Below are 27483 nucleotides of genomic sequence, written 5' to 3'. Positions count from 1 at the left end.
TAAGTCTCTATTTCTCTCTCTGTTTCTGCTTCTGTCCTTGTCGGATTCTTGTTTGCTTTGCCCTTGTCCCGTCCTGTCGTAATCTGCCTCTTCATCAGATGCTGCGTGTGAGCAGGTGTCTCTGTCCTCTATGGCCCGCGCCTACCCAGAGGGACCTGCAGTCTGTTGCCGCTAGCCCTGCAATTCTCCTCTACTACTAGAAGGAGGACTCTCCTGCAAAGATAGAGGATTTATGTTTTCCTGTTTGGACATCTCCTGTAAAGATTGAGGATTTATGTTTTCCCTGTTTGGACATTAAAAGACTCTGTTTCTGTTGAATCGCTGTTGGGTCCTCACTCACCTGCATAACAGAAGAATCCGACCAAGAATGGACCCAGCGACTTCGGATCCTCTCTACTCAGCCGTCGAGATCCAGGGAGCGATGCTAGGCAGACATGAGCAGGAATTGTCTGCTGCTCGACATGCCGTTGAGACCCTGGCCGCCCAAGTCTCCGACCTCTCGAAACATATTCACAATCTCCGCCTCGATCCACCGGCTACTTCCAGGGCTTCCGAGTCTCCGGAGCCCAGAATTAATAACCCACCGTGTTACTCTGGGGAGCCCACTGAATGCCGCTCGTTCCTCACCCAGTGTGATATTGTGTTCTCTCTCCAGCCCAACACGTACTCCAGGGGTACAGCTCGTATAGCCTACGTCATATCTCTCCTTACTGGACGGGCTCGTGAGTGGGGCACGGCAATCTGGGAGGCAAGGGCTGAGTGTACTAACCAGTATCAGAACTTTAAGGAGGAGATGATACGGGTTTTTGATCGTTCTGTTTTTGGGAAAGAAGCTTCCAGGGCCCTGTCTTCCCTATGTCAAGGTAATCGATCCATAACGGACTACTCTATAGAGTTTCGCACTCTTGCTGCCTCCAGTGACTGGAACGAGCCGGCGTTGCTCGCTCGTTTTCTGGAGGGTCTCCACGCGGAGGTAAAGGATGAGATTCTCTCCCGGGAGGTTCCTTCCAGCGTGGATTCTTTGATTGAACTCGCTATTCGCATAGAACGACGGGTAGATCTTCGTCACCGAGCTCGTGGAAGAGAGCTCGTTATCCGTTTCCCCCTCTCCGCCTCACTACCATCTTCCTCCACTGGCTCAGGTGCTGAGCCCATGCAGCTGGGGGGTATTCGCATCTCGACTAAGGAGAGGGAACGGAGAATCACCAACCGCCTCTGTCTCTATTGCGGTTCCGCTGGTCATTTTGTCATTTCATGTCCAGTAAAGGCCAGAGCTCATCAGTAAGCGGAGGGCTACTGGTGAGCGCTACTACTCAGGTCTCTCCTTCAAGATCCTGTACTACCTTGTCGGTCCATCTACGCTGGACCGGTTCGGCAGCTTCCTGCAGTGCCTTGATAGACTCTGGGGCGGAGGGCTGTTTTATGGACGAAGCCTGGGCTCGGGAACATGACATTCCTCTCAGACAGTTAGGGAGCCCACGGCCATGTTCGCCTTGGATGGTAGTCCTCTCCCCAGGATTCAGCGTGAAACGCTACCTTTAACCTCACTGTCTCTGGTAATCATAGCGAAACCATTTCTTTTTTGATTTTTCGTTCACCTTTTACACCTGTTGTTTTGGGCCATCCCTGGCTAGTGTGTCATAATCCTTCTATTAATTGGTCTAGTAACTCTATCCTCTCCTGGAACGTCTCTTGTCATGTGAAGTGTTTAATGTCTGCTATTCCACCTGTTTCTTCTTCCCCCTCTTCACAGGAGGAGCCTGGTGATTTGACAGGGGTGCCGGAGGAATATCATGATCTGCGCATGGTCTTCAGTCGGTCCAGGGCCACCTCCCTTCCTCCTCACCGGTTGTATGATTGTAGTATTGATCTCCTTCCGGGTACCACTCCCCCCCGGGGTAGACTATACTCTCTGTTGGCTCCCGAACGTAAGGCTCTCGAAGATTATTTGTTTGTAGCTCTCGACGCCGGTACCGTAGTCCCTTCCTCCTCTCCCGCCGGAGCGGGGGTTTTTTTTGTTAAGAAAAAGGACGGGACCCTGCGCCCCTGCGTGGATTATCGAGGGCTGAATGACATAACGGTTAAGAATCGTTATCCGCTTCCCCTTATGTCTTCAGCCTTCGAGATCCTGCAGGGAGCCAGGTTTTTCACTAAGTTGGACCTTCGTAACGCTTACCATCTCGTGCGCATCAGGGAGGGGGACGAGTGGAAAACGGCAGTTTAACACTCCGTTAGGGCACTTTGAATACCGGGTTCTGCCGTTCGGTCTCTCTAACGCTCCAGCTGTCTTTCAGGCATTAGTGAATGATGTACTGAGAGACATGCTGAACATCTTTGTTTTCGTTTACCTTGACGATATCCTGATTTTTTCACCGTCACTCCAGATTCATGTTCAGCACGTTCGACGTGTCCTCCAGCGCCTTTTAGAGAATTGTCTTTATGTGAAGGCTGATAAGTGCGCTTTTCATGTCTCCTCCGTCACATTTCTCGGTTCTGTTATTTCCGCTGAAGGCATTCAGATGGATCCCGCTAAGGTCCAAGCTGTCAGCGATTGGCCCGTCCCTAAGTCACGTGTCGAGCTGCAGCGCTTTCTCGGTTTCGCGAATTTCTATCGTCGTTTCATTCGTAATTTCGGTCAGGTGGCAGCTCCTCTCACAGCCCTTACTTCTGTCAAGACGTGCTTTAAGTGGTCCGTTTCCGCCCAGGGAGCTTTTGATCTCCTCAAGAAGCGTTTTACATCCGCTCCTATCCTTGTTACACCTGACGTCTCTAGACAGTTCATTGTCGAGGTTGACGCGTCAGAGGTGGGCGTGGGAGCCATTCTGTCCCAGCGCTCCTATTCTGACGATAAGGTCCACCCATGCGCGTATTTTTCTCATCGCCTGTCGCCGTCAGAACGTAACTATGATGTGGGAAACCGCGAACTGCTCGCCATCCGCTTAGCCCTAGGCGAATGGCGACAGTGGTTGGAGGGGGCGACCGTTCCTTTTGTCGTTTGGACTGACCATAAGAACCTTGAGTACATCCGTTCTGCCAAACGACTTAATGCGCGTCAGGCTCGTTGGGCGCTGTTTTTCGCTCGTTTCGAGTTCGTTATTTCTTATCGTCCGGGCTCAAAGAACACCAAGCCTGATGCTTTATCCCGTCTCTTCAGTTCTTCAGTAGCCTCCACCGACCCCGAGGGGATTCTCCCTGAGGGGCGTGTTGTCGGGTTGACTGTCTGGGGAATTGAGAGGCAGGTAAAGCAAGCACTCACTCACACTCCGTCGCGCGCTTGTCCTAGGAACCTTCTTTTCGTTCCCGTTCCTACTCGTCTGGCCGTTCTTCAGTGGGCTCACTCTGCCAAGTTAGCCGGCCATCCCGGCGTTCGGGGTACGCTTGCTTCTATTCGCCAGCGTTTCTGGTGGCCCACTCAGGAGCGTGACACGCGTCGTTCGTGGCTGCTTGTTCGGACTGCGCGCAGACTAAGTCCGGTAACTCTCCTCCTGCCGGCCGTCTCAGACCGCTTCCATTCCCTCTCGACCGTGGTCTCACATCGCCTTAGACTTTATTACCGGTCTTCCTTCGTCAGCGGGGAAGACTGTTATTCTAACGGTTGTCGATAGGTTCTCTAAGGCGGCTCATTTTATTCCCCTCGCTAAGCTTCCTTCTGCTAAAGAGACGGCACAAATCATCATTGAGAATGTTTTCAGAATTCATGGCCTTCCGTCAGACGCCGTTTCGGACAAGGGTCCGCAATTCACGTCTCAATTTTGGAGGGAGTTTTGCTGTTTGATTGGGGCTTCCGTCAGTCTCTCTTCCGGTTTTCACCCCCAGTCTAACGGTCAAGCAGAACGGGCCAATCAGACGATTGGTCGCATCTTACGCAGTCTTTCCTTTCGAAACCCTGCGTCTTGGGCAGAACAGCTCCCCTGGGCAGAATACGCTCACAACTCGCTTCCTTCGTCTGCGACCGGGCTATCTCCTTTTCAGAGTAGCCTCGGGTACCAGCCTCCTCTGTTCTCGTCCCAGCTCGCCGAGTCCAGCGTCCCCTCCGCTCAGGCTTTTGTCCAACGTTGTGAGCGCACCTGGAAGAGGGTCAGGTCTGCACTTTGCCGTTATAGGGCGCAGACTGTGAGAGCCGCTAATAAGCGTAGGACTAAGAGTCCTAGGTATTGTCGGTCAGAGAGTATGGCTCTCCACTCGTAACCTTCCCCTTATGACAGCTTCTCGCAAGTTGACCCCGCGGTTCATTGGTCCGTTCCGTATTTCTCAGGTCGTTAATCCTGTCGCAGTGCGACTTCTTCTTCCGCGACATCTTCGTCGCGTCCACCCGGTCTTCCATGTCTCCTGTGTCAAGCCTTTTCTTCGCGCCCCCGTTCATCTCCCCCCCGTCCTTGTCGAGGGCGCACCTATCTACAGGGTCCGGAAGATTATGGACATGCGTCCTCGGGGCCGTGGTCATCAGTACCTAGTGGATTGGGAGGGTTACGGTCCGGAGGAAAGGAGTTGGGTTCCATCTCTGGACGTGCTGGACCGTTCGCTGATCGATGATTTCCTCCGTTGCCGCCAGGTTTCCTCCTCGAGTGCGCCAGGAGGCGCTCGGTGAGTGGGGGGGTACTGTCATGTTATGTCTTGTCCCTGTGCTTTCTCTTCTCTTCGTTTCCCCCTGCTGGTCGTATTAGGTTACTATCTCTCTCTCTCTCTATCGTTCCGTTCCTGCTCCCAGCTGTTCCCCATTCTCCTAACGACCTCGTTTACTCTCTCACACCTGTCTCCTCTTTTGCCCTCTGATTAAGTCTATATTTCTCTCTCTGTTTCTGCTTCTGTCCTTGTCGGATTCTTGTTTGCTTTGCCCTTGTCCCGTCCTGTCGTAATCTGCCTCTTCATCAGATGCTGCGTGTGAGCAGGTGTCTCTGTCCTCTACGGCCCGCGCCTACCCAGAGGGACCTGCAGTCTGTTGCCGCTAGCCCTGCAATTCTCCTCTACTACTAGAAGGAGGACTCTCCTGCAAAGATAGAGGATTTATGTTTTCCCTGTTTGGACATCTCCTGTAAAGATTGAGGATTTATGTTTTCCCTGTTTGGACATTAAAAGACTCTGTTTCTGTTGAATCGCTGTTGGGTCCTCACTCACCTGCATAACACATCCTGTGCCCATTGATCATACTTGAGATGTTTCTACAACTTGTTGGTGGTTCACCTGTGGTAAACTCTATTGATTGGGCATGATTTGGAAAGGCCCAAACATGTCTATATAAAGTCCCACAGTTGACAGTGCATGTCAGAGTAAAAACAAAACCATGAGCTTGAAGGAATTGTCTGTAGAACTCCGAGACAGGAAAGTGTCGAGTCACAGGAAGGGTACTAAGAAATGTGGCCTCCATCATTCTTAAATGGAAGATGTTGGGAACCACCAAGACTCTTCCTAGAGCTGGAACCTTCCAGAAGGACAACCACCAGTATAACATAACTCATATGGCAGGCAAAAACCTGAAAAGAAGTCCAAACAGGAAGTGGGAAATCTGAGGTTTGTCGATTTTCAACTCAGCCCCGATTGAAGATACAGTGGGATATTGGTCATCTTGCACTTCCTAAGGCTTCCACTAGATGTCAACCGTCTTTAGAAACTTGTTTGAGGCTTCTACTGTAAAGGGGGGCTGAATGAGAGGGGATGAGTCAGAGTGTCACGATCATCGAGAAAAGAGAAAGAGGAGACCAAAGCGCAGCGTGATTAGAATACATATTATATATTTTAATAAAGACGGACACTAAACAAACTACAAAAACAACAAAACGAACGCGTAGCTACACTATAAATGTGCATATACACAGGCAACTAGACATAGACAATAACCCACGAAATACCCAAAGAAGATGGCTGCCTAAATATGGTTCCCAATCAGAGACAACGATAAACACCTGCCTCTAATTGAGAACCAATCCAGGCAACCATAGTCATATATAAACATCTAGATGATAAACAACCCCATAAACCTACAAAACCCATAGACAGTACAAAAACACATACATCACCCATGTCACACCCTGACCTAACCAAAAGAATAAAGAAAACAAAGAATACTCAGGTCAGGGCTTGACACAGAGGTCTGCCAGCAGTCACGAGCTGGTCATGCGCATTCACATGAGAGGTAGCTCCCGTTCCATTTGCTTTTCTGAAGACAAAGGAATTCTCCGGTTGGAATATTATTGAAGTTTTATGTTAAAAACATTCTAAAGATTGATTCTATACATCGTTTGACATGTTTCTATGGACTGCAAAGTGAACACGGTGAGTTTTGATTTGTTTTCCAAACTAAATGCTATTTGGACATAAATGATGGACAAGAACAAATCATTTATCATTCCTGGGAGTGTGAAGATCATGAATATTTAAAATATTATTTCTGACTTCTGTTGACTGCATAATATGGCGGATATCTTTTTGGCTTGTTGGTTCTCTCAGCTCCGTACTCAGATTATTGCATGCTTTGCTTTTTCCGAAAAGCTTTTTTGAAATTTGACAGAGTGGTTGCATTAAGGAGAAGTTTATCTATATTTCCATGTATAACACTTGTATTTTTATCAGCATTTATATTGAGTATTTCTGTAAATTGATGTGGCTCTCTGCAAAATCACTGGATGTTTTTGGAACTACTGAACATAACGTGCCAATGTATACTGAGATGTTTTTATATAAATATGAACTTTATCAAACAAAACATACATATATTGTGTAACATGAAGTCCTATGAGTGTCATCTGATGAAGATCATCAAAGGTTAGTGATTAATTCTATCTCTATTTCAGATTTTTGTGACTCCACTCTTTGGCTGGAAAAATGGCTGTGTTTTTCTGTGACCTAACAATCGTTTCTGGTGCTTTCGCTGTAAAGCCTATTTGAAATTGGACACTGTGGTGGGATTTACAACAAGATTACATTTAAAATGTTATAAGATACTTGTATGTTTGAGGAATTGTAATTATGAGATTTCCGTTGTTTTGAATTTGGCGCCCTGCACTTTCACTGGCTGTTGTTAACGGGATCTCAGCCCTAAGATATTTTTAATCAGGACAACAGTTTTCAGCTGTGCTAACATAATTGCAAAATGGTTTTCTAATGATCAATTAGCCTTTTAAAATAATATTTTGGATTAGCTAACACAACGTGCCATTGGAACACAGAAATGATGGTTGCTGATAATACTCTCTTTGTTAACATAGAGAGAGTATTGTAACATCAAAAGGTTGGGGAAAAGAACAATCTTCATGTAATCCGACCAGGTTCAAATATCTGTTGGTACATAAAGAATATGATGTCAGATCAGTTGTCGCCTGAGATATTATTACTGATGATAGGATAACATAAACTGTATCTTGGAAAGTCCACACATTCTAGTTCAGATTCACATGGAATTGTTGTGCAAATGTTTAAATATGGAACTATTTGTGAAAACATGAAATATAATTTTAGTTTTTAAAATTAGGGAATTGTTTTCATAAGTAAAATATGCTTAGTCAGTGGCCACGACCCACGTGAATAGGCATTGGTTAGAAATTATGAACCAAACCCTTTTCTACATTTCTATTAGAGCCCCCGTGAACCAATTCATGGCGAACTAAGCCAACCTCAGCGTGAGCTCTGGTTGCGAATGGTTGAATGACTACAACCTAATGAAATTAACATTGTGTTCCCGATGACGTGTGGACTGATGTCCATACGTTTAGAAGGGAGAATTTCAACGTGGAGGTGACGATCGCCATGCTGGAAGGATGAATGTGACTACACCAGCCAGAATATAGCATGAGTTTATAGTATGGCAACTTGGTATGAACTTTGAACTCTTATTCACTATGAAGTGATACATCCTAGACGTCGAGTTATCAGCAGCAGCTGTAAACGTGTGTGACCTAGGAAAGGACGAACAATCTCTTTAGAACGACAGGGTACTACAACGTATCTGCCAGAAATATTCTTCAAAGGACAAGGGAGATCTCTGCTGGGTAACCCAGCCTTCGATCTTTGACCAATCTATCGAAGTACAGCTCAGAGTAAATATATTTCTTGCATTTTCCTGTTCCGAATGGGTGGTTATTTAGAATACATATGATTCTGTATTTACGATAGCATAGCATCATAAGGTCCCAATTATTTTGCTCCTCAGTCATCCCGCGCTTTCATTCAAACCTAACCCCCTTTCTTTGTGTAGCCAGCCGTCATATCGGTTTCGTCTGCTAGGGACGTTTTCTTTTATGACATAATTAGTAATCAATGTATGATCCATCCTGTGTATATGTAATTCTGTGTGATTATTTAGTTATTTAGTAAATAAATAATTAAACAAAATGTTGTATTGCTGATTCAACTTGTTAGCCAGGGTTCGTGAAGATAACCAATAATTTTACGACGTTCAGATGAGACTGAATAAGGTGACAGTTAATAATTGACTGCTATTGATATAAACGATTACCAGGTCTTCAAGAGTTTATTCGGAAGACAACAGCTCTATAAACATTCTTCCTTGGTGCCCCGGCTTCCTAGTTAATTAAATTATTTATTATGATTAGTTTAATCAGATAATATTAATTACAGAGAACTAATTTGATGTCATATGCAACGTAATCCACTGTAAAGACACAACAATTAACAATGTCTACACTGTATTTCTGATCAATTTGATGTTATTTTAATGGCCAAAAAATAAGCTTTTCTTAAAAAGCATTGGACATTTCTATGTGACCCCAATCTTTTGAATGGTAGTGTATATACTGTATATATATATCGATTTATCAGGGGGTGCTGCAGTACCTTCAGGTCCTCTATGACTGCGTGGCCAAGCACAATTCCAACATCGTCATTAAGTTTGCTGACGACACAGCAGCGGTCGGCCTGATCACCGACAATGATGAGACAGCCTATAGGGAGGATGTCAGAGACCTGGCTGTGTGGTGCCAGGTCAACAACCTCTCCCTCAACGTGATCAAGACAAAGGAGATGATCGTGGATTACAGGAAAAAGAGGGCCGAACTAGCCCCCGTTAACATCGATGGGGCTGTAGTGGAGCGGATCGAGCATTTCAAGTTCCTTGGTGTCTATATCACCAACAAACTGTCATGGTCCAAACACACCAAGACAGTTGTGAAGAGGGCATGACAACACCTTTTCCCCCTCAGGAGTACAGCCCAATGCATCACTGGAGCCAGGCTTCTTGCCACCCAGGACCTAGGAGGTGTCAGAGGAAGGCCCAAAAAATTGCCAAAGCCTCCAGTCACCGAGGTCATAGACTGTTCTCTCTGCTACTGCACGGCAAGCAGTACCGGAATTTCCAACTCTAGGTCCAAAAGGCTCCTTAACAGCTTCCAAGCTGTAAGACTGCTGGACAATTAATAAAATGCTACTCACTGTTTATTATCTATGCATAGTCACTTTACCCTTAGCTACATGTACGAATTACCTCGACTAACCTGTATACATAGACTTGTTTAAGGGCTTGTAAGTAAGCATTTCAGGGTAAGGTCTACACCTGTTGTATTCAGCGCATGTTACAAATAAAATTCCATTTGATATTATTCCCGCAGCTAAGGACATGCCAGGGACAAGCGTAGACCTGCTACATTTTGTATGTTACAAATTAATTAATGTAGACGTGTTGTAAAATTGCTCAAATGTTAATCTTTGTGCAACGACTTTAAGTACAAATAGCCTTGTAGAGATACCCAAATAAATCTCAGGCCACATATAATGAAAACTATGACCGCTAGCTGTATGAAACTGAACAGGAAATATAAATACACCTCCACTTTAAAGTGTGTGTACTCTCCTGTAGAGCCCATCTCACTGGTGCTGGATGCAGCACAGCAGGTAAGCAGACTTACAGTGGCCACTGGATGCTGTACCAGGCAGTAAGTGCACTCTATGGAAATGACTTCACATCATTAGAACTCACCTCCACCCACTGCTCTCAAGTCAGTGGATTCTAGTAGTTTGGTGAAGAGTTTTTCTGTTTTTCTGTCATAACAACAGATTGTTGCCTGTATCATATTAATTCATGCAGATATCAATCGGCTAGCTCATCTTTCCTTTGACGTTGTAACAAAGGCAAGATATATATAATTCACCAGCCTGATGGGTTATTTCTCTATAGTACATGAGTACACAGGGATGTCATTGTAGCCCTATTTCACTGGAGTTCACTGGCTTCCTCACCTCCCACTATATCCATGTCTATTTTCATTTGCTCTCTGAACCCAAGGACAGCATGTGAGATTTGTCTTGTTGAAAGCAACATTTGTCTCGTTTCTAATCTCTGCACTTCACACTGTGTCAGGAGACCATGAACCTCAATGTTTGTAGGTCTCTCATTCCAATTAAAAGTGGACTGCAAATGTACAGTAACAATACAGTAACAGTACAGTTTGACCCTGTGATCTTGAAAGAACCTTTACCACCTTACATACAGTACATACTCCATATGTTTTAATGTAAAATGTTATCTGTTTTTTTTGTTGCAGTGAGATCAGATTGCTCTCCTCTGTGGCTGATCTCAGAAGTTTCATAACAGGTATATGCATTTCTTCCCACCATAATAAGCATATTCCTAGTGAAACGAACCTCATCCACCATAAAGATAAAGGATTATTGTCTTCACAAAAACGAGCCTCACCATGAATACTTGGATGGCAAAAAAATAAAGTTTTGTGTCAATGTTATACACAGAGGAGGATATATTGCCACGATTGAGCGAAAATCCATTTAACTGCCTTTTCATCGCCACTCTTTTTATCTCCATATTTTCATTTATACTGGGTTCGCACTCCTCATAGGGACACACCAACAGAAACAGAAACTGATTATATATATATATATATATATATATATATTTTTTTTTACCCCTTTTTCTCCCCAATTTCATGGTATCCAATTGTTTTTAGTAGCTACTATCTTGTCTCATCGCTACAACTCCCGTACGGGCTCGGGAGAGACGAAGGTTGAAAGCGTCCTCCGATACACAACCCAACCAAGCTGCACTGCTTCTTAACACAGCGGCGCATCCAACCCGGAAGCCAGCCGCACCAATGTGTCGGAGGAAACACCGTGCACCTGGCAACCTTGGTTAGCGCGCACTGCGCCCAGCCCGCCACAGGAGTCGCTGGTGCGCGTTGAGACAAGGACATCCCTAACGACCAAGCCCTCCCTAACCCGGACGACGCTAGGCCAATTGTGCGTCGCCCCACGGACCTCCCGGTCACGGACGGTTACGACAGAGCCTGGGCGCGAACCCAGAGTCTCTGATGGCACAGCTGGCGCTGCAGTACAGTGCCCTTAACCACTGCGCCACCCGGGAGGTCACTGATTACATAATTTGACATAGATGACATATTAAATTAAATGTATTATTATTCAAAAGTAATCAATTTCCTGTGTCTTGATGCATGGATAATATTGACAGAAACATACACTGTGTCACATCTGCTCCTGCTACGCCCTCTGGTGTTTATCTGGTGTCTTCTTGACCTGGAGTCAGAGCAGATCCCTACCAGCTGCAACTTGTTCCATAATCAAGACCTCTACAAATACTCAGCCCTGCCACTGCCACTCTGCCAGATCGTAATATCTGCTTATTACCACTCTGTCTCTGGCTCCTGTCTCCTGTTCCACGTCTCACCACCCAACTACCTTGCTCTGGATTTTACTCACCACCACTACCTTGGATTCACCTCAGGACCTGTTTACCCTGTTCTACTCAGTTAACTCCAACCTCAGCCTCCACATCTGATTTTTCTGTTACTTATCCAAGCTTCCCTGGATCTGCACTCTATATCTCTCTGTGTAACAATAAATATTTTGGTTCATTCATCCCTGTTTTCTCATCTGAGTCTGCTCTTAGGCTCCCCTGTGTCGCTCCGCTTAACAAACTGAGTGTACAAAACATTAGGAACACCTTCCTATAATATTGAGTTACACCCCCTTTTGCCCTCAAAACAACATCAATTCATCGGGGCATGGACTCTACATGGTGTCAAAAGCGTTCTACAGGAATGCTGGCCCATGTTGATTACAATGCTTGATACACACAGGAAACTGTTGAGCGTAACAAACCCACAGCATTGCAGTTCTTGACACACTCAAACTGGTGCGCCTGGCACCTACTACCAAACCCCGTTCAAAGGCACTTAAATATTTTGTCTTGCCCATTCACCCTCTGAATGGCACATCTACACAATCCATGTCTTAAACTGTCTCCTCCCCTTCATCTACACTGATTGAAGTGGATTTAACAAGTAAAATAAATAAGGGATCATAGCTTTTACCTGGATTCACGTGGTCAGTTTTTTTGTTATTTTTTCCTTTTTCTGCCCAATTTCGTGGTATCTAAGTGGTAGTTACAGTCTTGTCCCATCGCTGCAATGCCCGTACGGACCCGGGAGAGACGAGGTTCGAGAGCCGTGCGTCCTCCGACACATAACCCAGACAAGCCGCACTGCTTCTTGACACAATTTCCGCTTAACCCAGAAGCCAGCCGCACCAATGTGTGGGAGGAAACACCGTACACCTGGAGATCGTGTCAACGTGCATTGCGCCTGCCCACCACAGGAGTCGCTAGAGCGCAATGTGACAAGAACATCCCTGCCGGTCAAACCCTCCCCTAACCCGGACGACGCTGGGCCAATTGTGCGAATGGATCTCCCGGAAGCGGGCGGCCGCAACAGAACCTGGACTCAAACCAGGATCTCTAGTGGCACAGCTAGCAGTGTGGTGCAGTGGCTTAGACCACTGAGGCACTCGGGAGGCCTGGTCAGTTTATGTCATGGAAAAAGCATGCATTGCACACTCAGTGTATAATTAACTATTTGAACTTCGATAAAAATACCCATTTGGACACACCACTTCCACACTCCATTCCCCCAGGGGGCAGCATTAACCTTGTCCAGATGCTGAGGCCGATTGATAAGCACTTCAGGTGCTGCTAAGGTGTCAGTCAGTGTCCCAGCTTAGTTTGGGCTTGCCTTTGGTATTTTTAGTTTTTGTGCATATTCATGTTTTGTCACCATCTGAGACTGGCCGACCAAGAGGTCAAGAGAGACAGAGCTGGCCCTGGACCAAGTAAGGTTGCTGTCTCCCTGGGCACATGTACATTCAACACCTACGTGCATACTCACATAAATGCACACATTCATTCAGGTTACAGACCATGTAACTAGGCCTAGGACCCCTAGACAAAGCGAATATAAGAACATTGGTTTCGAGCTTGTCTGGCATAAATGTTAATACATGTTAGCATTTGTGGTTGTAGTCCGAGTGGTTGTGAACTGGTATGGTTCGGTATTGTGGTTGTGCATTTGTTGAGAAAGTTTGTAGCAGCTGTTTGTGTTGAGCTAGCATGCTAGAAAGAGGGTTGAAGCAGTGTTTGTGTGAGTTTCAGTTTGCTGGCTAGCAAAATAGCTCATGGTTTTTGTCAACAGAAATTTCCCGGGCCACAAGGTAAGCCAATGGCTTGCGGCTGTTAGTCGTTAGCTACTGTAGGGCTGATAAGGTGTTTTGCTCAAGGGCCAGAACATTTTGTTGACTGTTTTTGGCTATAGTTTTGATAGCTGTTTAGGTGCTGTTTACAGGATTTGATTTCCCAGTTTGGAGTCTGGAAGACTGCTTTTGTGTAAGCGCTAAGCTCTAGTGTCTAACGTTTGCAATGGTTTGTAGCTTTCGTGCATGCATTTGTGTTAGCTATAGGCTAGTGGCTAACTCTGGCTACATTTTTTAACTTTGTGCATGCGTTTGTTAGCTCTAGGCTAGTGGCTAACTGCAGCTATTGTTTGTAGCATTTGTGCATGGCATGCTGATTTAGTTTTGACTGGTTATATCTGGGGCTTTGAATATGTGCATGTTTTGGTTAGCTAGTGGCTGTGACTTGGCAGTTGATTTATTGGTTCTCTTTAGCGTACTGATGTTGACTATGGGGGTGTTTGAGCATCTGTGTTTTGTGCAGGGTAGAGAATAGTTGGGGTTTTCTCAAGCTAACAAGGATAAGTTATGTCATGTGTCAGAAATGTTGGAGGTTGAAATAGCAGAGGAGTTTAACAAGTTAGGTGTTGCAGTGCTGTTATGAGAGAAGTGGACTGAGTTCTTGCTGCTAGTTCGGGTGAAAAGGAGTCAGGAGGAAGAATACGAGGCTAGAACAAGAAATAGCATTCCTAAAACAGGATAAACCCATTCAAATCAAATCCAAATTTATTGGTCACACATATTTAGCAGAGGGAAATGTTTGTAATTTCCACCAGTGATCAGGTTTGTGTAACCCCTTTTGATAAGTCAGGTGTGTCAGGGGGTGGAGTCTCTCAGGGAGAGTTTTGAGGTATCCCCAGTGTGTGAGTGTTACTCAGGTTCAGAAGAGTGCTGATGGCAAACCATTCTTTGCCAAACTAGACCGTGGGTCCCAGGAAATGGTTTTCTACAGTGATGAAGGGGATTCTTGTGAGTCTCTAGCTGAGAATTATTAGGCAGAAATATGTGACCCGTTTCGGCGTATGTTGCAAGTCACGACTTCACTGCAAAGCCGTTTGAACGTTAAAAATATATTTTATCAAAATGTGTTTTTGGGCAGAAATTCCTTCTCGAACTTGTGAACTTTCATGTGCCTTAATAACAAACTTGTATTTTTTATTTAAACAAAATAAAATAAAAACATTTCACTTTTATTTAACTAGGCAAGTCCATTAAGAACAAATTCTTATTTACAATGACGGCCTACACCGGCGAAACCCGGACAATGCTGAGCCAATTGTGTGCCACCCTATGGGACTCCCAATGACGTCAGGTTGTCATACAGCCTGGATGAGTGGGCTGGACATGCCGAGAGATGAGTTTCAGAATGTTCTGCGGTGTAGCATCTTGTGTCTATAAAATGAGCTGCTCGTTATGCGTATATAATCCTTTCTACTGCAGTTTTTTTAAGATACAACGTTAGCCATGGAGACCTGCAAATATGTTGCTACTGCTCTCAATAACATTTCTGCCCTGATTTATCAGGCGCTATCAAAAAAGGTCAGTGGGAAAAAGTTGCGATGGACTACTTTCTGGAGGACGATCGTGCCGATCGTGCCATGCGGACTCTCTCTGACTCTGAAAAATGTATCAGACGATGAGGATTTAGGTTAAAACATTTTAATTGAAGAAGACATTGGAGAGTCTTCTGATGACAGAGATGGGGAAGAAACGGCGATCCACGTGTATGAACTGTGTGTAACGGTAGGGATGTTTTCTTAGAATGACATTTCGCATTCAAGTTATAGCCTAACGTTAGCTAGCTAACATTGAACTTATTTGGTTAACTTTAGATAGATAAGACAGTCGGCTTGTATTGCTAGTACTCTATGGTTTGGGATTACGGTTCATTATTTAGCTAGCTACACATCTGAACAAAACAAGTTAAAGCTAGATAACATTAGCTGACGTTAGATGTCTGGCTAGCTAGCTAACATTACATGTATGAACTGTGTGGTGATATCTTAGAATTCCATTTAGCATCTATTGTATAATAACGCAAAAATATTTATCTGGAATTTGTCTTTCGGCATCAGTAGAACACGCATGGCTCTCCTCCACCAGTCATACAAAGAGAATGTTCTAATGCCTACCATCAAAAAGAGAGCTGGCCAAAGCAAGCAAAGATTACTTGCAGCAAGTGCTGAACTTCATCAACAACTACGCCGAGGATCATGCAATAGTATTACCAAGACGCCACCCAAGACAAACACTTTGGTGGAAAGGTGCTACCCTCCCTTGTGACAAAAGCAGCAGTGTGGCGTCTCTACAAGGAATCAATGACAACACTTGATATGTAAAGCATAAACATGTTTTGATTATTTAATTGACCTCCAACATGATATTTATATCTCTTGGGGCCCCTACTGAACCAGCAAACAGTCTGAACCTTCACTTCCTGATCACAGGCCACAGCAAGTTTGCCCCCGACTGGTGTTTCATCAAGCAGAGCTTCAAGCAGAGCTTCAGAAAGACCAGAGTGAACACTTTGTCTGATATTGCTGGTGTTGTGAAGGACAGCACTGTGACAGGGGCCAACATCTGGTTAGACTGGATGATGATACAGTGCTGGTGGAAAGCTATGGCTTGCAACAACACCTGACACTGTACTTCAGGCCGCTGCCACAGATCAAGCAATACCAGCACTTCAGGTGAAAATAATTTTAATTGCATTGTACGAGGTTATTCTTCTTATCTAAACTTGGGAGGTGAATTGATGTTTCGCAAGGTTGTAATATCTTCTGATTTTTTTTGTTATTCTGTTTTACAACTTCAACGCTCTGAAACCTGGTGTTGTTGTCGCCAAGGAGCGTTCGGACTGTCGGGACCAGGTTTCAGCTGCTGTGCAACGCTGACATCCTTCCTCTCATAGATGGTTTGCCTGTACAAGCACCACCTGGACTGGACACAGCTAGAGAATAACTGGTTCGGACGGACTAGTTATCAGCACTATCTGCAGTGCCTCTATTCAAATGACTCTTTCAACACACGTACTGCTACTATTTGTTTTGTTATCCTGCTGCTCAGCCACTTTACCCCTGATTGTATGCATATAACTTACCTCGTCTAACACTATCGTTATTGATATTGTTCTTGTACATACTGTATATTATTTTATTTATATTGACACTATCTATTTCTGATATTGCTACTATGCAAGTAACCATTTGTCTGTACCATTTACACCTTCTGTAGAGACCCATCCACTTAGCAAGAGTTAGCAAAATATTGATATATAAAATTAATATTGATATGTGTGGTCGTAACATTATTTTGTGACATACCACAACAATATCATGTGACCGTATCAAGTGTCCACCACATAAATATATGGTGCATGCATCTGTTTATGTACTGTACATGTGCACCTCACTCAGGTTTCAACTCGGGTTGCATGGCCTTAACTTGCATGTGTAACAGTATATCAAGTATGTTAATGTACTGGTATGAAGGCATTTGGGCAGTGGTGTAAAGTACTTCAGTAAAAATACTTTAAAGTACTATTTATGTATTTTGGGGGGGTATCTGTACATTACTTTACTATTTATATTTTTGGCAACTTTTACTTTTACTTCACTACATTTCTAAAGAAAACAATGTACTTTTTACCCCCAAATGTACTCGTTACATGTTGACAAATTGTCCACACATATCAAGAGAGAGAGATCCCTACTGCATCTAATCTGGCAGACTGAAACACAAAGGCTTAGTTTGTAAATTATGTGTCGGCTATCCGTCAATAAAACAACAATTAAAAAATTGTGCCGTCTGTTTAAATATAAGGAATTTGAAAATATTTATACTTTTTCTCAAGTATGACAATTTAATACTGTAGTATCTCCAGAAGGAACCAAAACATTCAAATGCCCTTTTCTCAAAAGTGAGTTTACAAGTTTATCAACTCTCAAAGCAAAATTACCTTCCAATTGTTCCTCAAAAATGCAGTGTATGATATACCATTTTGTAGCTCTGAGTCTCTACTTGTATCCCCCCAAAAAAATCAAAATGTTGCTACATGAGACCGATTTGAGCCGGTCAGTCACATACACAACAATACAGGACAGAAGTTTGGGGTCACTTAGAAATGTCCTTGTCTTTGAAAGAAAAGCAAACTTTTTTGTCCATTAGAATAACATTAAATTTATCAGAAATACATTACATTTACATTTACATTTAAGTCATTTAGCAGACGCTCTTATCCAGAGCGACTTACAAATTGGTGCTTTCACCTTATGACATCCAGTGGAACAGCCACTTTACAATAGTGCATCTAGGTCTTTTAAGGGGGGGTGAGAAGGATTACTTTATCCTATCCTAGGTATTCCTTAAAGAGGTGGGGTTTCAGGTGTCTCCGGAAGGTGGTGATTGACTCCGCTGTCCTGGCGTCGTGAGGGAGTTTGTTCCACCATTGGGGGCCAGAGCAGCGAACAGTTTTGACTGGGCTGAGCGGGAACTGTACTTCCTCAGTGGTAGGGAGGCGAGCAGGCCAGAGGTGGATGAACGCAGTGCCCTTGTTTGGGTGTAGGGCCTGATCAGAGCCTGGAGGTACTGAGGTGCCGTTCCCCTCACAGCTCCGTAGGCAAGCACCATGGTCTTGTAGCGGATGCGAGCTTCAACTGGAAGCCAGTGGAGAGAGCGGAGGAGCGGGGTGACGTGAGAGAACTTGGGAAGGTTGAACACCAGACGGGCTGCGGCGTTCTGGATGAGTTGTAGGGGTTGAATGGCACAGGCAGGGAGCCCAGCCAACAGCGAGTTGCAGTAATCCAGATGGGAGATGACAAGTGCCTGGATTAGGACCTGCGCCGCTTCCTGTGTGAGGCAGGGTCGTACTGCGGATGTTGTAGAGCATGAACCTACAGGAACGGGCCACCGCCTTGATGTTATTTGAGAACGACAGGGTGTTGTCCAGGATCACGCCAAGGTTCTTAGCGCTCTGGGACGAGGACACAATGGAGTTGTCTACCGTGATGGCGAGATCATGGAACGGGCAGTCCTTCCCCGGGAGGAAGAGCAGCTCCGTCTTGCCGAGGTTCAGCTTGAGGTGATGATCCGTCATCCACACTGATATGTCTGCCAGACATGCAGAGATGCGATTCGCCACCTGGTCGTCAGAAGGGGGAAAGGAGAAGATTAATTGTGTGTCGTCTGCATAGCAATGATAGGAGAGACCATGTGAGGTTATGACAGAGCCAAGTGACTTGGTGTATAGCGAGAATAGGAGAGGGCCTAGAACAGAGCCCTGGGGGACGCCAGTGGTGAGAGCGCGTGGTGAGGAGACAGATTCTCGCCACGCCACCTGGTAGGAGCGACCTGTCAGGTAGGACGCAATCCAAGCGTGGGCCGCGCCGGAGATGCCCAACTCGGAGAGGGTGGAGAGGAGGATCTGATGGTTCACAGTATCGAAGGCAGCCGATAGGTCTAGAAGGATGAGAGCAGAGGAGAGAGAGTTAGCTTTAGCAGTGCGGAGGGCCTCCGTGATACAGAGAAGAGCAGTCTCAGTTGAATGACTAGTCTTGAAACCTGACTGATTTGGATCAAGAAGGTCATTCTGAGAGAGATAGCGGGAGAGCTGGCCAAGGACGGCACGTTCGAGAGTTTTGGAGAGAAAAGAAAGAAGGGATACTGGTCTGTAGTTGTTGACATCGGAGGGATCGAGTGTAGGTTTTTTCAGAAGGGGTGCAACTCTCGCTCTCTTGAAGACGGGAGGGACGTAGCCAGCGGTCAGGGATGAGTTGATGAGCGAGGTGAGGTAAGGGAGAAGGTCACCGGAGATGGTCTGGAGAAGAGAGGAGGGGATAGGGTCAAGCGTATTCGCACCCCTTTACATTTTCTGCATTTGTGAAAATTGGAAATGGTGTTTTTTACATTGGAAAAAGTAGAGACAGAGCTAGAAAATGGTATATCATACACTACAGTTGAGGAACAAAGGGAAAGTAATTCTGCTTTGAAAGTTGATGAATTTGTAACCTGACTTTTGAGAAAATGGCCCTTGAATGTTTTGGTACACCTACTGTAGAGCTGATCTTTGTCTACACCCATTCAGCATCGTTCACACCCTCTTAAGCCTTAGCCCCACCCATCTCTTTAAGGATTCACATGTGAGGCCATGAGCTATACAGAGTGACTATGGTAGTGTACTATACAACCAAAGATTTCAAGACTAAAGGATTGCTTATCAACATGTCTGTAGACAATTGCCGCAGTGACATTATTAACATATTTGTCGTTGTCGTTATGAAAAAGTATAAACACAAAAATAACAGGCTGCATGACATCAGCAGCCTGGTGGTCCAAAAATGGCATAACTGGTGTATTTTAACAACAATCAACACATAAGGCAATTAAAACCAACTTTCTAAGCAATGTTTGGTTAGTTTCTAGCTTGTTAGCTAATTAGCTAATGTCAAGTTAGCTCAAAAAAAAAAATCTAAATCAAATGTATTTATATAGCCCTTCGTACATCAGCTGATATCTCAAAGTGCTGTACAGAAACCCAGCCTAAAACCCCAAACAGCAAGCAATGCAGGTGTAGAAGCACGGTGGCTAGGAAAAACTCCCTAGAAAGGCCAAAACCTAGGAAGAAACCTAGAGAGGAACCAGGCTATGTGGGGTGGCCAGTCCTCTTCTGGCTGTGCCGGGTGGAGATTATAACAGAACATGGCCAAGATGTTCAAATGTTCATAAATGACCAGCATGGTCGAATAATAATAAGGCAGAACAGTTGAAACTGGAGCAGCAGCATGGCCAGGTGGACTGGGGACAGCAAGGAGTCATCATGTCAGGTAGTCCTGGGGCATGGTCCTAGGGCTCAGGTCAGTTGAAACTGGAACAGCAGCATGGCCAGGTGGACTGGGGACAGCAAGGAGTCATCATGTCAGGTAGTCCTGGGGCATGGTCCTAGGGCTCAGGTCCTCCGAGAGAGAGAAAGAAAGAGAGAAGGAGAGAATTAGAGAACGCACACTTAGATTCACACAGGACACCGAATAGGACAGGAGAAGTACTCCAGATATAACAAACTGACCCCAGCCCCCCGACACATAAACTACTGCAGCATAAATACTGGAGGCTGAGACAGGAAGGGTCAGGAGACACTGTGGCCCCATCCGAGGACACCCCCGGACAGGGCCAAACAGGAAGGATATAACCCCACCCACTTTGCCAAAGCACAGCCCCCACACCACTAGAGGGATATCTTCAACCACCAACTTACCATCCTGAGACAAGGCTGAGTATAGCCCACAAAGATCTCCGCCACGGCACAACCCAAGGGGGGGGGGGCGCCAACCCAGACAGGATGGCCACAACAGTGAATCAGCCCACTCAGGTGACGCACCCCCTCCAGGGACGGCATGAGAGAGCCCCAGTAAGCCAGTGACTCAGCCCCTGTAATAGGGTTAGAGGCAGAGAATCCCAGTGGAAAGAGGGGAACCGGCCAGGCAGAGACAGCAAGGGCGGTTCGTTGCTCCAGAGCCTTTCCGTTCACCCTCCCATTCCTGGGCCAGACTACACTCAATCATATCAGTCATATCAATCAGAGATGAGTCTTCAGTTAAGACTTAAAGGTTGAGACCGAGTTTGCGTCTCTGACATGGGTAGGCAGACCGTTCCATAAAAATGGAGCTCTATAGGAGAAAGCCCTGCCTCCAGCTGTAGGTATGTATGTACGTGTAGGTATGTACGGCAGGACCAAATCAGAGAGATAGGTAGGAGCAAGCCCATGTAATGCTTTGTAGGTTAGCAGTAAAACCTTGAAATCAGCCCTTGCTTTGAAAGGAAGCCAGTGTAGAGAGGCTAGCACTGGAGTAATATGATCAAATTTTTTGGTTCTAGTCAGGATTCTAGCAGCCGTATTTAGCACTAACTGAAGTTTATTTAGTGCTTTATCCGGGTAGCTGGCTAACCATTTAAAATAATTACCATATCATATAGTTGACAACAACTTTAGCTCATTTGTATTCATTATTACAGGAATATCAACTCACAACAAGATCATTGTTATTCAAGTTAATGGCGAGCTAAGTTAACTTCATTAGGGTAGGGTGCACTATTTTCACCTCCGGATGAAAAGCATGCCCAAAGTCAACTGCCTGCTACTCAGGCCCAGAAGCTAGGAAATGCATATAATTGGTAGATTTGGAAAGAAAACACTAAAGTTTCCAAAACTTTTAAAATAATGTTTGTGAGTAAAACAGAACTGATATGGCAGGCATCCAGGAAGTGGGATTTTTTAATGTTTGTAGTTTTCTATTGAATGCCATTACAGTATCCGTTGACTTAGGACTCAAATTGCACTTCCTATGGCTTCCACTAGATGTAAACTGTCTTTAGACATTTGTTTCAGGCTTTTATTCTGAAAAATGAGGGAGAAAGACCACTTTAAATGAGTGGACCATTCAGTGTCCCTGAGGTTTTTCATGCACACGACCGAGAGCACGACTTTCTTGTTTTCCTTTTATATTGACCAAGCTTTTGCCGGATGAAATGTTATTGATTATTATGACTAACAACAACCTGAGGTTTGATTATAAACATTGTTTGACATGTTTCTACGAACTTTACTGATACTTTTGGGGTTTTTCGTCTGTCTGTTGTTACTGCCTTTGAGCCTGTGGATTGCTGAACAAAACTGAGGTTTTTGGATATAAAGAAGGACTTCATTGAACAAAATAAACATTTATTGAGTAAATGGGAGTCTTGTGAGTGCAACCATATGAAGATCAAAGGTAAGTGATTAATTGTATTGCTATTTCTGACTTTTGTAACTCTACTTGGCTGGTAACTGTTTGTAATGATTTGTTTGCTGGGGACTCAGATAATTGCATGGTATGCTTTCGCCGTAAAGTATTTTTGAAATCTGACACCGTGATTAACAAGAAGTTAATCTTTAAACCGATGTATAACACTTGTATGTTTTAGGAATTTTTATAATGTGTATTTCTGTTTTTGAATTTGGCGCTCTGCAATTTCACTGGATGTTGGCCAGGTGGGACGGTAGCGTCCCACACCCCCTAGAAAGGTTAATGGCAAGCTAATTACAGACAATAGCTTACAGTTGTGAGTGTGACACATTGTTTTATTTTATTTTACTTGGACACTGTCTTGTTGGCCAAGTGTTATATCCTAATTTGACTTGGGAGCAGGTCATGTTGTTCTTCACATTACCGTCTCTGGTAAACACACACTATATCAAATAAAATAGTTATTTGCATAGTGGAGTCTTTTGTTTAGACATGTAGGTAGCTAGCTAGCTAAACAATGAACCATAATCCCAACTCATAACATTACTACCCTGCATGATCTACAGGTAGCTAAAACTAATCAACTAACTAGGTTCAATGTTAGCTAGCTAGCTGACATTAGGCTATAAATAGCAATGCAAATGGCTCTGAATGTAGCAAGTTAGACTCTCTTACATGTATACATGGATGAGTGCTTCTCCCTCTCTGTCATGGATGACATGGTTCCCCATAGTTTGAAGATGTAATCTGGAGACAGGGGTTTTATACGACAGCCTTCTTCTGTGTGTCCTCTTTTAGATTCTCTCTGCATTATTTACAGTCAAACACAATACTTTTCTCCATCTCCTTAGCTATCATACTCTGCTTCCACCGGGCATTCCACTGATTTCAAAACTCGGTCCTCTAGAAAATGGAAAGCATTAGCAACACTTATGCAGTTCTTCGTAATATCTTTCAAAAAAGCAGCTTTAGAAAGGATTACCTACACATACTGACCAGCTCATGTTATAGACAGAAGCATGCCACATGGCAGACCAATCCGAACTCATCTCTCGGCATGTCCAGCCCAATCCATTTTTTGCTTTCTTGAGTAAGGTAGCTCCAAAATGCATGTGTTTCAGCCTAGCTCAGTGCTTTCTGTAGTAGTGGGGCAGCCAGTGGAATATACGGAGCATAGGGGTTGGTACTGTTCTCTAGTTGCACCGTGATTGGCTCAGTGTTCTGTCACACTACGTCACCGCAAAATCTATTGGGAGAGCTTAAATATTCAAGGTCCTCGGGTGCTGCCATAGAGTTACATTAGAAGTGCTGATCCAAGAAGTCGCAAGGTCATTGGCCACAAATAAAAGGATGTCAAATCACGCTATATCTACCGTAGCTTTGATTGGACTAATCATGTCAACATCATACTTTCAAAACCTTAGCTAGCAAGCTAGCAGTCATCATGAATCAATTTGACAATCTACTGGAAAATCATTTTCAATCATTGTCAAATAGAGAAATTATGAAGGGAAATCACAGATGAAACATATCAGTGCTCATCGGCCATTGGACATATACATTACACAACACGTTAAAAATCTCAAATTCAACAATGAGGGGTTTTGAAGGAATCAGAGGCTAACTGCAAGCCTTGCAAAGCCATCACTAGCCTCCTGTTCAGTGGAGTGGGTGTGTGGTCCATGTTTTGGTTTAGGGGTCTCTTTTCCAAGCTTAAAAGGATAAACATTCAACATTGGCCATTCTGTCAATCCAGCATGAATTTTGTCGCATTCAAAACAACTGGAAACTCGGAACTGGGAAATCTCAGACTTTAATGAGTGCAAGACAACTGCGAACTCTGAAAGAAAATGAGATCCGACTGTGAAAATATGTTTTGAACAGTCATCCAACTCGGAATTCCAAGTCAGGAACTCAGGCCTCTTTCTAGAGCTCCGACCTGAAGATCACTGACGTCATGATTCAACCTTGTTTTTTCAGTTCCCATTTGTTTTGAAAGCACCATAAATCCAGAGAATGTCAGACTTTGATGACAAAATTTGTCCATGAAGGACCGTCGATCCACCTTCCTGTTCAAGTGGGCACAGCACAACAAGGTGAGTTCAAAAATGTCTTGTATGCTGCTGCATTAATGATGTAATATGCCAGGGAGATACTGTATATATACTGTAGCTAAGAAAGCAATACTAAGTTTATGTTGTGTAGTAAACTTTTATCTGTTGGTGGTGCACATGTAGCCTATAGCTTGTTTAAGAGAAATGTCATCATTGAATATTGTAAGAGCTTTCATCGTCTGCTTACAGTACACATCCCCTTTATTTATCCTACGGTTCTGACTTGGTGTACAGGGAGAATACTGTAAGAACGGCCCATGTTCTGAATTCTGTCGCTGTACATTTCAAAAGTGCTAAACAAATAGTTATATTGACTACATCCGTCCTAGCTCACTCATTGTCTTAATCGAAATTACGGATCGCCTCTTATCCCCTCGTCATCACCTTATGCAATAGTTTGTACATCTCAATTGTCAGAAGAAACCACATTTGTTTAAGAAAGTCAGCCATATCAACTGTGTTTTTAAAAGGCAGTAAATGAGGCTGAATGAACTATTTAGTTGCCAGACAAGGTTCTGCTGATAGCCAGGTGTAGCAGTGGTAGCCTCCAGTATTTATACTGCAGTAGGTTATGTGTCGGGGGGCTAGGGTCAGTTTGTTATATCTGGAGTACTTCTCCTGTCTTATCCCGTGTCCTGTGTGAATTTAAGTATGCTCTCTCTAATTCTCTCTTTCTTTCTCTCTCTCGGAGGACCTGAGCCCTAGGACCATGCCTCAGTATTACCTGGCATGATGACTCCTTGCTGTCCCCAGTCCACCTGGCCGTGCTGCTGCTCCAGTTTCAACTGTTCTGCCTGTGATTATTATTATTTGACCATGCTGGTCATTTATGAACATTTGAACATCTTGGCCATGTTCTGTTATAATCTCCACCCGGCACAGTCAGAAGAGGACTGGCCACCCCTCATAGCCTGGTTCCTCTCTAGGTTTCTTCCTAAGTTTTGGCCTTTCTAGGGAGTTTTTCCTAGCCACTGTGCTTCTACACCTGCATTGCTTGCTGTTTGGGGTTTTAGGCTGGGTTTCTGTACAGCACTTTGAGATATCAGCTGATGTACGAAGGGCTATATAAATAAATACATTTGATTTGATTTGGTAAGGATTCACTGCTGAAAAGAAAGCTCTGCTGTTGGGACAGCTTTATGTAGGCTCTAACCGTTTCTGGGCACCGTTTGTCACCATTATAGTGCAATTAATGTATTGTTTAGTGTTGTGCTATGTAGTGGCTTTGCTGGCATGCATAAAATAATGTGGGGGGGGGGGGGATTCACCCAACAAGATTTACATGCTAAAATCGGCACTGGTGACAAATACAATTTGATTTGAATACAGACCTCTGATGACTAAGATCATGGGCATGCATCAGACCTTAGAAATACTCTGGCTCACACAAACGCCTCAACTCCTCAGGGCTGAACAAGACCCATGTCTGCTGAGCAAGCCCTGTGCTTGCGCTCTCTCCCGTTCTCGCAGTCTCTCGCTCTTCCTCTCTCTGGTGCCCATCCCACAATCCCGTTGCCTGTTGAGGTGGTGATACAACGTGCTTTTCACAGTGCCAGATTTCTCTCTCTATCCAACCTCTCGCTCTCTCTCATCCCTCCTCTTTCTCTCCACCCCCCCTCTCTTCCGCTCTCACTCTCCGTGTACCTCCTTCACGCTCTCTCTCTCTGCTCCTGAAACGTGTATAAGCTCCTCCACATGCAAGACAGTCTCTGCGACTGAGATAGGACTTAATCCATTCAGGGATTCATTTCGACAATAAAGCTGTCTTGTGAGTCAAATGCTACTGTGATAAAACTGCTTCATGGGCAATAAGGGAGGACCTTTCGCTCCCACAAGTTTTATTGGGCATGTTCCAAGAAGTGCTTGGCTAGGATAGCCTTTATTTGCCACAAGAAAATATGCAACCTCAATACAGTAGGCTACATTGCAGCCAGTCAAGTGGATTAAGTTATACATAGGCTGGATAGTTTTTTTCTAATGTCGTAACTGGCTAATTTATGTATTTTAGCTGATACAAAGGGATGGGTTGTCAATGAACAAAAATACAATCAGGTCCATAATTATTGGAACCCTTGATAAAGATGTGCAATATATACTAAAATAAATTATACAAATACTGAGCTATTGTAAGGGTGCGTGCTGGTGGCAGGGAAGTCAGGCACAGGAGATTGAACTTGGTATAAAACGGAGCAGTTCAATAAATGCTCAAAAAAAAAAATATACAAAATAATACAAGTGGGTACAAAACCCGTCGCACACCAGAACATATCTTGCACAGCTTACAAACAAACAATCACCAACAAGGACAATGAGGGAGAACAGAGGGTTAAATACACAACATATAATAAATGGGATTGGAACCAGGTGTGATACAAGACCAGAAAAGAGGATCAGTGATGGCTAGAAAGTCGGCGACTTCAACCGAACGCCCCGCCCGAACAAGGAGAGGGACCAACCTCAGTGGAACTCTTGACAAGGTTCAAGGTGTCACCCCGCGAGTAATGGGCAGGTGGAGAGACTGAACTAGGATGTGGGCAGGTTTCTGCGGTCCTATTGCCAGGACCGGCCGGGGGAGTGGGCGGAGTTCGTGCCCTGGGCCGAGATGGCACAGAACTCGCTCCGCCACTCCTCCACTAACATCTCTCCCTTCCAGTGCGTACTGGGGTACCAGCCAGTTCTGGCGCCTTGGCATCAGGGTCAGACCGAGGTTCCTGACATGGACGACTGGTTCAGGCGTGTGGAGGAGACATGGGAAGCCGTCCATGTCCACCTTCAACAGGCCGTGACGTGCCAGAAGGTTAATGCAGATCGCCACCGCAGTGAGACCCCGGTGTTCGCACCGGGGGACCAGGTCTGGCTCTCGACCCGAAACCTGCCCCTCCGCCTGCCCTGCCGGGAGCTGGGTCCGTGGTTTGTGGGGGCCATTTAAAGTCCTGAGGAGAGTGAACGAGGTTTGTTATAGGTTACAGCTTCCACCCGATTACCTTATTAACCCCTCGTTCCATGTGTCTCTCCTCAGAGAGCTGTGTCTCTCTGTGTCTCTGCTGCCTCGATCCCCAGAGGAACCAACCCGACACTGACCGGCAATGTGACCTTTGCGGCCACAGATGGTG

This window comes from Oncorhynchus nerka, linkage group LG6 (genome assembly GCF_034236695.1).
Source record: "Oncorhynchus nerka isolate Pitt River linkage group LG6, Oner_Uvic_2.0, whole genome shotgun sequence".
Classification (NCBI taxonomy): domain Eukaryota; kingdom Metazoa; phylum Chordata; class Actinopteri; order Salmoniformes; family Salmonidae; genus Oncorhynchus; species Oncorhynchus nerka.
The sequence above is the reverse complement of the archived record's forward strand: the minus strand, read 5'-3'. Positions refer to the sequence as shown.